The sequence below is a fragment of the Manis pentadactyla genome, chromosome 13 (assembly GCF_030020395.1).
Source record: "Manis pentadactyla isolate mManPen7 chromosome 13, mManPen7.hap1, whole genome shotgun sequence".
Classification (NCBI taxonomy): domain Eukaryota; kingdom Metazoa; phylum Chordata; class Mammalia; order Pholidota; family Manidae; genus Manis; species Manis pentadactyla.
Genome location: NC_080031.1, coordinates 46,926,407 through 46,939,232, shown reverse-complemented (window position 1 = coordinate 46,939,232; position 12,826 = coordinate 46,926,407). Strand labels below are relative to the sequence as shown.

General features: G+C 40.9%; 1 pseudogene; it reads left to right on the top strand.

Annotated features, from left to right (window-relative positions):
• Window positions 1–1,628: 1,628 nt before the first annotated feature.
• LOC118913027 (olfactory receptor 2T1-like) lies at window positions 1,629–2,641 on the top strand (annotated as a pseudogene).
• The last annotated feature ends 10,185 nt before the right edge of the window (window positions 2,642–12,826 follow it).

Genomic DNA, 12,826 nt, shown 5'->3' with positions numbered 1-12,826 from the left:
TCTATAGCTTTTCTTCTTCCTACCTAATCACAACCTTTAAATAGAACTCGTGCCACATGGCGAATTTACCGAGTATCATAATTCTTCCAAGTGGTAAAGACACCTCAAGACAAATGCTGGGCATAGAAGCCACAGGGCATAAATATGCAAAGAAGTAAAAAGCTAACCTTTTCAAACAATAAGGCTTCTCTCTCACTTACCAACTTAACATTTCCCTGTATGGCCCAGGAAGATGACTGGTTAGCCAGAGACGGATAAGATTCCTCAAGGGAGGAACAACCTAAGACAGGCACAGTTGCAGGGGGCCATCTGGTGAGAAAATGGGGAGCAGCAGAGGTGAGGCTTAGAACCTCCCCCCTCATGTTCTGAGAGAAATCTTCTGCATACATGGATGTTTATCGTCCTCGTCTAGCTCGGATTAACACATAGTCTACAGGCACACACCTGATCATCTACATTTGCTCTCTTACAACACTAAACTCTGTTTTCTACCTTTGTCTCGTATCTACCTACCACTTCAGCATTTTATTAAAAATAATAATAATAGAGAAATGTGGTATCCACATATAATTCAAGTTTAAAAATCAAATGAATATTCATAGTTGAACTGACTGTGTATAGTTCATAATGCATGAACAAAACTGAAAGCTTCTGTGATGACTGCCCTTGCACTGTTCACCATGTAACTTATTCACTATGTAAGAATTTGTACTCCATGTAAGAATTTGTTCGTTATGCATCAGAAGATTGGAGACTGACGAAAATTAGGCTTGGGGTAGATTAATGATTGTGCATTAAGTATTGACCCCCCTATACAGAAATTTATTGTTGTTAACAACTATTTGATCAGTAAATATGAGAGATGCCCTCACAAAATATATATATATATATATACATATATATATATATATATAAACACACTTCCAATTGTAAAATAAATAAGTAACCAGGATGTAATGTATAGCATAAGGAATATAGTCAAAATATTGTAACAACTTGGTATGGTGATAGCTGGTACCTAGAATTATCATGTATATAAATGTTGAATCACTGTGTTGTACACCTGAAACTAATATAATGTAATACTGTTGTCAACTACCCTTCAATAAAAAAAAAAAAAAAATTATAGACCACCCATATTTGTGACTAAATGGAGAACATAAGCTACCCAGAACCAGTATTAAGATGTTTTGGAGATGATGATTTTTCATTTAATATAGTTGTATATTATTATATATTCATTTAACATATTCATATAATATAATGCACATAAAATATATTTATTTAATAAAGTTATAGATTTAAATACTTGTAAGGTAGTATGTCCACACACATGCACACGTGCATGCAGAAACACATGTGTACACACACACGCACACATGCACCAGGCCAGGTGTAACTCTTACATACCACAGTATGCACCCTTAGGTATTTTTTTTATGCATCCCTGTTAGCATTTGTTGCCATCATCTTCTGCATTTAAAGAGTTATTGATTTAAAATAAAATAATCAATTTTACTTAAAAACATTTAGAACAGATTAGTTGCTGGATATCAGAGCCAAAGTCATAAAAAAATTTTTTTAATGTTTTCTTTCAAATTAAGGAAGCTTACTGCCCCCAAATCAACCTGTATGTTGTTGTATTAATTCCCTGCAGATACCATCATTTTACTTGGAAGATTCCAGATCACAGCGGCGCCACCGTGGGGTCAATGGATAAGTACAACACGTCCTCCTCAGGCTTCACCCTCCGGGGGCTGTTCGACAGGAAGAAGTTGCAGGCTTTCTTTACGTCATCATCTCCCTCATCTTCTTCATTGCGCTGGTGGCCAACGGGGTCATGATCTTCCTGATCGGCACTGACTCCCAGCTCCACACCCCCATGTACTTCCTGCTCAGCCACCTTTCCTTCATCGACATGATGTACATCTCCACCATCGTGCCCAAGATGCTGTTCGATTACCTGCTGGGTCAAAGAACCATCTCCTTTATGGGGTGCACAGCTCAGCACTTCCTCTACCTCACACTCGTCGGGGCCGAGTTCTTCCTGCTGGGCCTCATGGCCTAGGACCGCTACACGGCTGTCTGCAACCCGCTGCACTACCCTGTCCTTCTGAGCCAGAGGGTCTGCTGGGGCATCATAGCAGGGTCCTGGCTTGGGGGCTCCTTGGACGGCTTTCTGCTAACGCCCATCACCATGAGCTTCCCCTTCTGTGCTTCCTGGGAGATTAACCACTTCTTCTGCGAAGCCCTCATGGTCCTGCAGCTGGCGTGTGCTGACACAGCGCTCTACGAGACGGTGATGTACGTGTGCTGTGTGGTGATGCTGCTTATCCCCTTCTCTGTGGTGATTGCCTCCTACGCCCAAATCCTGACCACTGTGCACCGCATGAGCTCAGCGGAGGGCAGGCAGAAAGCATTTGCCACCTGCTCATCCCACATGATGGTGGTGACATTGTTCTATGGGGCCGCCATGTACACCTACATGCTGCCTCACTCATACTACAAGCCAAACCAGGACAAGGTCTTCTCCGTGTTCTTCACCATCCTCACCCCAATGCTGAACCCGCTCACCTACAGCCTGTGAAACAAGGATGTGACTGGCGCTCTGAAGAGGGCACTGGGCAGGCTCACGGCATGAAGAGTGGCGGGAAGCCTTGTAACAGCGGCCTCCCTCTCGTGCAGACTGTGACTGGCCGCCCCTGTGGTCAGCGTGGCCGTGCACTCAGTGAGGGGTTAAACAGGAGATGGCTCCATTGTGCAGAAAAAAGAAAAAGGATCCATGTAAGGTGGCCTCATGGTCTCCCTCCTTCACCTCTTCTTTCCTTTCTTACATCTCCCCTTTCTCTTGCCCTATATTAAGAAAAAATATCCCCCATGGTTTTTGGTCACATGAATTAAAATTACTTGCTATGCACTTTTACCTTTAGGAGGTAAAACTCCAGGGATTAAAACATGTGCCCAGCCTGGGGCAAATAAACCTTTGAAACCAAAATCAGCCAAAGGGAGGAATAAAGTGGGAGAAACCTGTCTATTGCCCGCAGGTAGCTGTCTACTCCTGCTCTCCTGTGTTTCTCACTAGCTGGCTGCAAAAAGACCCCACCCAACCTCTCCGGTCCAGATATTCCCTTGTGCGCCCTCGTAATCACCTACTGATATGGAGATGCACTAAGGCCAGGCCAGAGTTTCTGGAAATACTGTAATTTTACCCACAGAAGGTAAATTGCATGTGATTTTAAATGGCATGAACTGTGTCAAGGAGAGCAGGGGGAAAAATGGTACTTTGGGGAAGTATTGTACTGCCGTATAATCTAGTAAACCATCTAAAAATAAGAGAATTACCACCTTTTCTATTCTGAAGGGTAATACTCAGACCCAGACTTTTAGGAAGACAGTTGTGTATGTGCTCCAATTTGTCAGGTGGAAGACAAAGTCACTGAATATAATTTTCTAAAATAGCCATGTACTCAATGCAATCATCATGTATTTGATACTTTTAAGAAGAAATACAGTATTTAATTGTGTTTGTCTGCAACACATTGGTGAATACTGTTTCTCAGGTAAGCTAATACTGATGGCTAAAAGCACAGGATATTGCATAGGGAGGACAGCATAAGAGTACTGAATGCCTGAGTGTTTTTCAAAATGTTGGAGAAACATAGAGGAATATGGGTTGGGAGGATACTGAAATCATTTTTCAAATATGTAACAGGGTCATTAAGGTTAAGCATATACCATCAGGGAAGAGGAGTCAGCTCAGAGTTCATACCCATGCCCCCCACTTCTCCAACAATGGAGGACCTTAAGCATGGTCAACGTGCTGCTTGATTTTTTAAGGTATTAACTGAGGGATGAAAAATGAAATATTATCATCATATTGGTCAATATGCATAAAATTTAACAATTTACATGCTTTGCCAGATTCATCCTCCAAGAACCTAGTAAGAAATGCAGCACCTCTTATTTGTTCTAAATTATACATGAGAATAGTCAGGCTCACAGATGTAAGGGGCTTCTGTAGGGGAACATTTTTGATTAGTCCACCAGATCACAGGGTTTCAAGAGATGCAATGATTGAACACTACACCTTTCAGATTCAGCTTCCTCCTCCATTCATCAATTTATTCGCTCATGTATCATAGCTGTGAGCAAGACAGATAAAACACCTGCACTCAAGATGTTTGCATCCCAATGGCGGAAAGACAATGAAAAAGAAAAGAAGCAAGCAAGCAGAGAAACCACTTATATCTCCACATCACACTGTACGTAGCAGCAGAGACTTAAGCCGAACATGTCTGCGCTCAGTGCCCCAGCAGGCGTACAGTCGGGTGAATTTCTGACAGAGGTGTTTGCATAGTCTTTGCCAACAGGTATGTGGTAACAGACAGAAAAAATCAGCTCACTGATGATAAAATGGGTAAATAAATTTTGACATATTCATACAACAGGAGTGCACATTCTCATACCACTGGCAACAATGTGGATTAATCTCAGAAACATGAAGAGATACAGAAGCAAGTCACCAAAGATACACTGAGCCAAAAAACAGATGCAGAACAACGTTCTTTTGGCTGGCAGGCTGCACAGGTAGTTTTCTGTTTCTTCCTACGAATGCAGATTATATGCCCAGTGTTCAGCTTGAGAAAACTGATTGAATTTAACCTCTCTGTATATTGAATATTTTTTATGCTTATTATGCTTCAATAGGAAGTTAAATGTAACTCATAGTAGATACATACCTCATTTTCTTTACCCATTCATCCACCAGTAGAAGCTAAATTTGTTTCAGTGTTTTAGTTAATGTGATGTTTGCTGCAATAAATACTGTGGTGCACATGTCTCTTCAAGACAGGGATTTCCCACAGTGGCTGCACCGACTCGCCATCCTATGACCATGTGAAAGGATCCCCTCACCCACTCTCATCTTGTGTCATCTTATTGATGACAGCCATTCCCGTATGAAGGTTTATCTCATTGTGTTGCACACCTTGAAATAATATAATGTTATTGGTCAATTCATCAATAAAACTGGGAAATAGGACTGATGATATAATGTGGTATATGTAAGAAAAGTGTAGCAGAGTGGGCTAGTGGAGAAAAGCAGAGTGCTGCTCAAGCTGTGGTGGTCAGGGGGACCCCCGGGGAGGCTTACATTTGAGCAGGAGAGAAAACAGGCACAGGGATGTCCAGGAGGAGAGCCTTCCCATCAGGAAGGACAGCAGGTGTCGGTGCACTGAAATAGGGAAGGTGTGTTCAGAAAGCTGCTCAGTGAGGCTGGTCCAAAGTGATGGGTAGAGAGACAAGTCTGGAAATGGGCAAGGGCCATAGCAGGAGATCCCCTATACCCCCCACACACATTGGAGCCTTAGGTACATTTTAATGAAAAGCCATTGATGGATTTCAAGTAAAGGAAAGCCAGATAATGACTGACATCGTGAGAATACTACCCTGGCTGCTTTATAGAGAATGGACTATAGGAGGAAGCATTAAAGCAGAAGACCTCTCTGGAGGCTTTCATTGTGTTCTGAGGAGAAACATCCTAGCATGAGTGTCAGAAGTGGAGGGGATAAAGCACTATGACTGGGACTATGTTTTGAAGGCATGGATGACAGACAGACAGAAGTCGGGTGTGGAGGACAGAGATCAAGAAGAGCCCCTGTAAGTTGGGCTGAGCAGTTAAGCAGACAGCTGGTCTGTTTTCTGGAATAGACTAAAGCAGGGTTTGGGTTTGGGTATTTAATTAAGAGCTTTCTTTTGAGCATATAAAGTTTGAAATATCTATTAATATCTGAATAGCAATGTCAGACAAGAAGCTGGGTATTTTAGTCTGGATATCATCTGAGTTGCTAGGTGGGAAGACAGGCTTACGGGGTCTCTGGTGTTCCCGTAAGGACAGGAGAGGAGGAGATTAAAAGAAAACAACTCGGGAGGGACTGTGTGGAGAGCTGAAGATCCGTTCTAGGAAACTGCAGCATAAAAACGTCAAGCCGTGGAAGAGTAAGTGGCAATAAAGGGGTAGAAAAGATATACAAACCCAGGGAGTGTGGTGTGATGGGATCCTGGGAAAGAGTCTTTGCAGTAGAAGGGGTGGGTCCCCCATGTGAATATTGAGCATGATTCAAGTAACGTGAAAGAGAAAGCGGATCACCCGAGTAGGCAAATAGTCACTCATGTTATTCGCAAGGGGTTTGCAAGGAGTAATGGAGAACAGCCTCTGAAGCAGACGAAGGACAGAAAGAGGTTCAGAAATGGGAGACAGCTTCCAGACTTTGCTTTGAATAGCAGAAGAAAGATGAAATTTTATCGGGAGAGTTATGTGGGATTAAGGAGAATTAATTATCTTTTTCAATTCAGATAACATCAATGCTTAGCTGGATTTAGGAGTGGAAGTACTTCTTCACTAGAGGCGACTAGAATCACGTGCACCACAGTCGTCAGGTCCCTTCATACACCCACGTCCCCCTGGCCACTCGGTATGTGTTTTGTTTCCAGTCTTCAGCTAGTCTGCAGTCTTTTTTTAATTGAAATCTCTGCATCTGTGTCCCCAAACATATATGTAAAAAAATAGGTTGTCTACCTAAGTGAAATTGATGGGGTATAGTGTGCTCACATTAAAATCTACTAGTTGTTGGAAAAAAGATGGTGGTGTAGGAAGGCAAGACAAAATTTCCTCCCCACACACACCAAGGAAGCAACTACAGTAAATACAGCGGACCCTGAGGGCGACCTGAAGCCTGGAGGGCAGACCACCTGCACCCGGGGACGGAGAGGAGACCACACAGAAGGGGAAAGGAGAAAAGCCCTGACCGAGGCCCAAGACCACCCCCCATCCCAGCCCAAAAGCAGGTGGGGGAGGAGTGGGGTGGGGAGGGAATACAGAGGAATCTAGCACACCTGGCCCTGGAGATCAACTTGGGGAACACAAGTCCACATTGGACTTGGTGGCTAATGGGGCTGGACACCGTGGAGGCTCTCTTTGAAGGAGAAAGGGCAGTCAGATGACATTTTCCCAGCCCACCCTCAGGCCCGCTGGGGAGATTTGTAGCCAGCTCCAAACTGCTCCATCTTTTCCTGGTGGCTCAAAGCCATGGAGTTGCTTCCCTGCACACCAGCACACCTGGCCTGCTCAGCCCCGCACTGGTCTGACCTGGCTGACAGGCCGGCGGTGGGCAGACACTTTCTGGGTCTTGCTAGCCCTCACTCAGCCTGACTGGTCGGGGCCCTCCATCTCCCACGCTGGCTGCTCAGCCACATGGTGGCCTTCACTGGAAGCTGCAAGGACCCTCCAACATGCCTCCCACCCACCCATCGTGTCTTGTTTTCTTCTCCCCCAGCTATCTTCATGGCTAAATTCTTTATCTTTTTAAGACTTTGCTCAAATGCTATCCTCTCCAAATGGCCTGTCCTGTCAATGATATTTTGAAAAACAACAATCACCTCACCCTGAGCAATTCTTTCTCCTCTAAAATTCAACTATGTTTATCAGAGTTTGTAGTTAATTTACTTACTCTCTTTAATTTTAATGTTTGACTCCTTGCTAAACCAGAAGCCCCATGAGGACAGGGGCTTCTGCCTCTTGCACACTGACACAGTCCATGGTCTCAAGAAACGGCTGCCTGCAGTAGGAACTTACTACATACTTATCAAATGAATTAATGCCTCATAAGATGCCCATATAACCATGGGTCTGTGTATAAGCTCTCTGTTCTATTTCTTTGGTTTATTTGTATCACAATATGTCAATTTCATATTGTTTTAACTATTATAGCTTTAAAATAAAAATTGGATTCTGGAATGACAATTTTATCTGCATTGTTTTTATTTAACATTGTCTTGGATGCTATTGGTCCTTTGATCTTAAAAGAAGCAGGTTTTCAAATAAAAATATTTATTATTTTTATTGAGATTGCATTGAATCCATATCTATTTTTAGCTATATCTCTACCTATTTCTCTATGTATCTAGGTCTATCAATCTCTATATCTGTATATTTCTATCTAATCTCCCAATCAAATAATTTTGTTTTAACTCAGTTTATTAATATGTTGAAATATCTTAAGATAAAGTACCAATTTCTTGAGATTCTATCCTAAATATATATATATATATAAATTTTGTTAATGATATTTTTATGTTGATAAATTCACAAATCTTATTGTAGAGCCTTATGAATTTTGACAGGTGTATACGTTCATGTAACCATCACCCAGACCAAGATAGGAAACTTGTGCACTAATTTTTCCCTTTCACGCACTCCTGCAATCCCTCATTACAGCAGCCACCACTCTGTTGTCAGTGTGTATGAGACCACATATAAGTGAAACAATGTGGTATTCATCTTTCTCTGACTGACTTATTTCACTTAACGTAATACATTCTAGGTCCATCCATGCTGTTGCAAATGGCAATATTTCATTTTTATGACTGAGTAATATTCCATTGCATGCATGTACCATTTCTTTATCCATTCATCTATTTTATACATTCACACACACACACACGTATATGTATATATCCCTTCGTCTATTGATGGTCATTTTGCTTCCATATCTTGGCTATTGTAAATAATGTTGCAATAAATAAAGGGATGTATACATCATTTCAAATTAATGATTTTATTTTGGGGGGTACATCCCCAGAAGTGGAATTGCTGTGTAGTATTGCATTTCTATTTTTAGTATTTTTGATAAATCTTTATACTGCTTTCCATAGTGACTGCACCATTTTGCAATCCCACCAGCAGTGTAGGAAGATGCCCTTTTCTCCACATCCTTGCCAACACTGATTATTTCTTGTCTCTTGATAATAGCCATTCTGACAGGTGTATGATAATTTATTGTGTTTTTGATTTGCATTTCCCTGATGACTAATAATGTTGAGGATCTTTTCATATGAATGTCGGCCAATCTGTGTGTCTTCTACTGTATGTCTTTCTATTCAGGTTTTCAGATCATTGTTTTAGTTTTTGTTTTGTTTTGTAATATTTTATTTTGTCAAGTGTTGAGCTGTATGGGTTCTTTATATATTTTGGACACTAGCCACTTACCAGATGTATCCTTTGTAAATATGCTTACACACAGTCGGTTGCCTTCTTGTTTGTTGCCTCCATTGCCACGAGGAATCCTTTTCATCAGGTATTGCTTCATTCTCTTTCATTTGGTTCTTCCTAAGTTTTGTTACTTTCTGTTTCAAGCATATTCTTGTGTCTCCTCCTTTTGTTTGACTGTCTGTTTGTTTCTATAGGTTAGGCAAAAGGGCTGCCTTTCCCATTCTTGAAAGCACGGCCTTGTGTAGGAACATCCCTGGATAGATTGTGCTGGTGCCTTTGGCTGGCGGCCAGGTGGGCACAGCCCAGGTGTCTCCAGCCAGGGCTCCCAGGCTGTGCGCTGGGGACCTCCCAGGCAGCTGCCAGCCAGGCTCTGCTGGCAGGGGGCCATTGTGATGGAGCGCAGTCCCAGGGCTACAGTTCGGAGGTATCAGATAAGCCCACCATGCTGTGGCATCATCATGACCATCCATACTCCAGAAAAGACAGAACTTCAAAGGAGTACATTTCACTTCCTTAAGGTATGCCATGCACAGCAAAGAGTTAGGGTCACTCTACATCCTGGCCAAAGGCGATTAAAGGGAAAGGCATATGTTCCTGCTTATCTTTTAGCCGGAACATGGATGCCAACTGTTCAGCTTTTAAGTTAATTAACCAGGAGTATTATAAAATTAGAAAGTTAAAATTATCACAGGTGGCCATTTTCAGACTCCCAGAGTTAATGAAACTTTTGATACTTAGGGATTAGAAATTGTTTGGTGGTCCCTAGTATGTGACCAGCCTCTCTTGGATACACAGTTATACATCAATGAATACTTTAGTGAAAGGGTGGGCCTGAAATCCAGTACCTTTAGCAAAACAATACTTTCTTAGGAGAGTTGGATTTTTCTTTAACCCTTGAAGAGAGGAATTCATAAGGCTTGGAATTGTAAACAGGGAAACTTCGAAAACAATGTGTGATTTATTTGGGGACAGTTTATTGTAACTCTCTGTAAATGAGAAGTTACATTTTCATGAAAAAAAGAGGGAAATGAAAGAGCTTATCACACATATATAAGCTGTGTAATTGTAGGCTAGGGACACAGTGCCCTAAGGACTGATATTCTGATGTCAATTATTTTTCCAAACTCTCTTCTGGCAGCCTATATAATGTAGCCAGTGCCTACTTTCCTTGCACCGTCTTTATGGGGCATTTAAAGATGCAGGCTGATCCATCTCTATATCCTTAACTTGTTTGCCTATCCCTGACTATTTAAAAATATTTCATGCTGGTTAGGGACTGACATTATCCTGCCAACAAGATGTAATCCCATAGCCAAGCCACTGTGCAATTCATTCTCTGAATATTCACACACTCCAGTCTCCTTACTTCCCCTTTCTCCTCTTTGATTTGCTTACCTTCAGAATCAAGCTTTCAGTTCAAAAGGCCTGATTCATGATTCTCACTTACCCACACTTACTAGAAACAAAGAAATGCTGAGTAATTCCATTACTTACATCAATTCTGTATGATTTTTCTTTGGACAGTAGATATTTAACCTTCATTTTAGACCATCATCTCCAGAGGAGGCTACTGTGGGAGGTAAGTGATTTGTGAGGACTTTTTGCCAATCATGGGATGGTTGAAGTATCAGATTCTGGATTTATCAGATTCTGGAAGCTATTTCAAACCAGACACCTGTTAGTGGTTCAGATCCCTCAGTATTCTAATTATAGATATCATGAATCTGTGTTACTCATGCAAATTTTATATCCTTTGATCTTATTTCATCTCTCAGCTGATATGATAGACTCAATTCTTTATTGGGAACATCAGAATGTAGGTGATTGCTCAAGAAACTGCTATACAGATTTATTTCAAAGCAAGGCTTCAAGAAAATTTACATTGTTGAAAAAATATATTCACTTACGTAATTTTGAAGTGTTTACAGGGACAGGAGTTTATCTAATTTGTTTACAGTATTCCATATCCTCAGGAAATTCATGGAGCTCTTTAAAGATGATTAAGCTAGGAAAATCCAACATATTCTGCTTTATAGGAAACTACTCCACTTCAGTTTCTTATTTTACACTTAAAAGTCCTTAGAGGCATATAGGACAGAAAATATGAGTGGCTTGCTAGACCTCCAGCTCATAAGGGAGAAAGACAGGAAGTGAAAGCAGGTTTCTGATCCCAAATATTGTTTAGTATTCACACTATTACATACTAAATGCTGATGAAAATAGGTTTCCATGGCAGAAACAGTAGAAGACCTCAGCTCGCCTTCTCTTGAGACCTAACTGTGAAGGGCACCCTGCCACTCTTGTGCTTTCAGAGTGAAGGGGGGGCCCTTCACTTCTGTCAAAATTCCTCCACCCTTTAAAGGGTTTTATTTCTTTTCTATGGAGTTAAGTGGTTTCCAGTGAGGGTTACCCTTCTTCTCTGAGTGCCCAGGTCCTTCCACACTAACTCCAGTTATCCTCATGTCCTGTCTGGCTGGCAAACACCTGAGGTCGGGGTCACTAAGGCTGTGCCAGTCTTTGACACAGAGCAGCATTTGATAGGAGAGTAACTACATAAAAAGGGAAAAGAAACTAGCTAGATGCTTTGGGATCTGTTATTTCTGGAGAGAATAGACATGGAAAGCACAGGGGAGATTCCAGAATGCAGCGGTCACTGGATTACGATTTCATGTATGACCAACCTAAGACCCACTTTTCATGCCGGCATTTATGCACATAATGTGGGTGAAAACTGAACTTGCCTATTATGATGTGTTCTCCATTTCAACAGAAAGAAGTGAGGCTATTCCTTCCCTATTCCTCATTCACATTTCAGCTCTTTGGATCAGCCAAAATTAGGGCTCACTGTCATGGTCTGAGGGGAAAACTTATTTTACTTATGACCTTGTATAGAAACTCATAGTCTTAAAATTTCCAACAAAGAGCAACATAGATTCTATATTTATTATGATACTACACATTTTAAAAAGTATTATAACTGGATTAAAATAGAATTACATCTTAATCACAGACATCTACAAGGAATAACTGTCCAAAACAAACTCAAAGTTCAAGGGACAAAATAAATGTCTTAACTATATAACAGTGTAAACATTTTTGGCCTAGAAGTCAAAAGTTACAGTTTCAAGTAATAGTTTAGATGAAATAGTCACAATACATATCATATGCATAAGAATGCCCTTATTCCATAAAAAGAAATGCTAATTTTTGAGAAATCCCCAATTCAGAAAAGGGCAAAGGTTATGAACAATGGTATCCCAAAATAAATAATAGAACGACCACTATCTATGTGGTATATAGATATATAAAAACAAATAGAAAGACTATACCACACACACCGTCAGCACCATGCCACAGTCATCCTTCCACTGTCATGGGCCATGAGCTGTATAATTTGGTGACAGAATTCAAAAGCCTAATAAGCCACTACCACAGCCTATCCCATAAAATTAACACACCGTATTGTACATTTTAAGCATACTTAGAAGCAACAGGAATGTGCACAATTGAGGAATAATTAAGTGTATGTTACATCATTCAACCATATGACAGTGTGTGTAAAATTGCAACTCTACATGGAATAGGTATACTTAAAGAGGACTTAATACAAGTACGTATATAAACAATGTTGAACATATATTAAAATAAAGAATTATGCATAGACATAGAAATAGCTATTGTATGGGGGCATGGAGTGTCCCAGGTGATTCCTTTCCACTTTCTTATTTTCCAAATACTTTTAATATTATTTGGAAATAATATTAAACTACTGCTTTG